General features: G+C 38.5%; 1 non-coding gene across 1 annotated transcript; it reads right to left on the bottom strand.

Moving 5' to 3' along the window:
• Nucleotides 1-259: 259 nt before the first annotated feature.
• Nucleotides 260-365, bottom strand: LOC122063359. Its single transcript, XR_006135309.1, has one exon. It is a non-coding gene; the product is annotated as a small nucleolar RNA R71 (small nucleolar RNA).
• Between the last annotated feature and the right edge of the window lie 360 nt (nt 366-725).

The following is a 725-nucleotide window of genomic DNA, read 5'->3' as shown; positions in this document are numbered from 1 at the left end:
AATCTCAATACATCACTATGTTGCCCCACTTTCATTGGCTGACCTCTGAGGATGCATACCTATTTTTAAGAGAATTTGAAGAGTTATGTGTTTTAATTAAGATCCAATAGCTTTCTGATGATGCTATTAAGCTTAGGTTTATCACTTTTGTATTGAAAGACCAAGCTAAGAAATGGTTGTATGGGTTACCCACAAATTCCATAACCTCATGGGAACAATTGTCTTCCTTAAGAAGTTTTTCCCAACTCACAAGACCAATAAGCCTAGAAGTGATATCCTTCAGTTTAGGCAAAAGCCTAGTGAGTCCTTTCCAAACTTATGGAGAGATTCAAGGATCTACTCCAAGAATGCTCTCACCATAGCCTAGACTTATGGTATTTATGTCAAATAATTTATGAGGGTATTGATTACCCAACTAAACAAATGATAGAGTCGATGTGTTTTGAGGGATTCACATCTTTTACAGATGAAGGAAAGGCATGAGAATTCTTAGTTAACTTAGCTGACAAAATCCGTGAGTGGGAATCAACCCAAGAGAGTGAAAGAACCATAGGAGGAAAAGAATATTTTGTGGATGGGATAGTAGCCAAGGAAGCTCATTTGGATAGCCTAATCAAGAGGATTGAGGCTATTGTTCCTAGAGAGCCATCATCAGTCAATTTGGTTAAGATTTGTGCTTGGTGCCAGTCCCCTGGACATGTCATAGAAGAATGCCCCAACAACTC

Source organism: Macadamia integrifolia, unplaced genomic scaffold, assembly GCF_013358625.1.
Source record: "Macadamia integrifolia cultivar HAES 741 unplaced genomic scaffold, SCU_Mint_v3 scaffold1299, whole genome shotgun sequence".
In the NCBI taxonomy this organism is placed as follows: Eukaryota; Viridiplantae; Streptophyta; class Magnoliopsida; order Proteales; family Proteaceae; genus Macadamia; species Macadamia integrifolia.
This window is presented reverse-complemented; position numbering and strand designations above follow the sequence as displayed.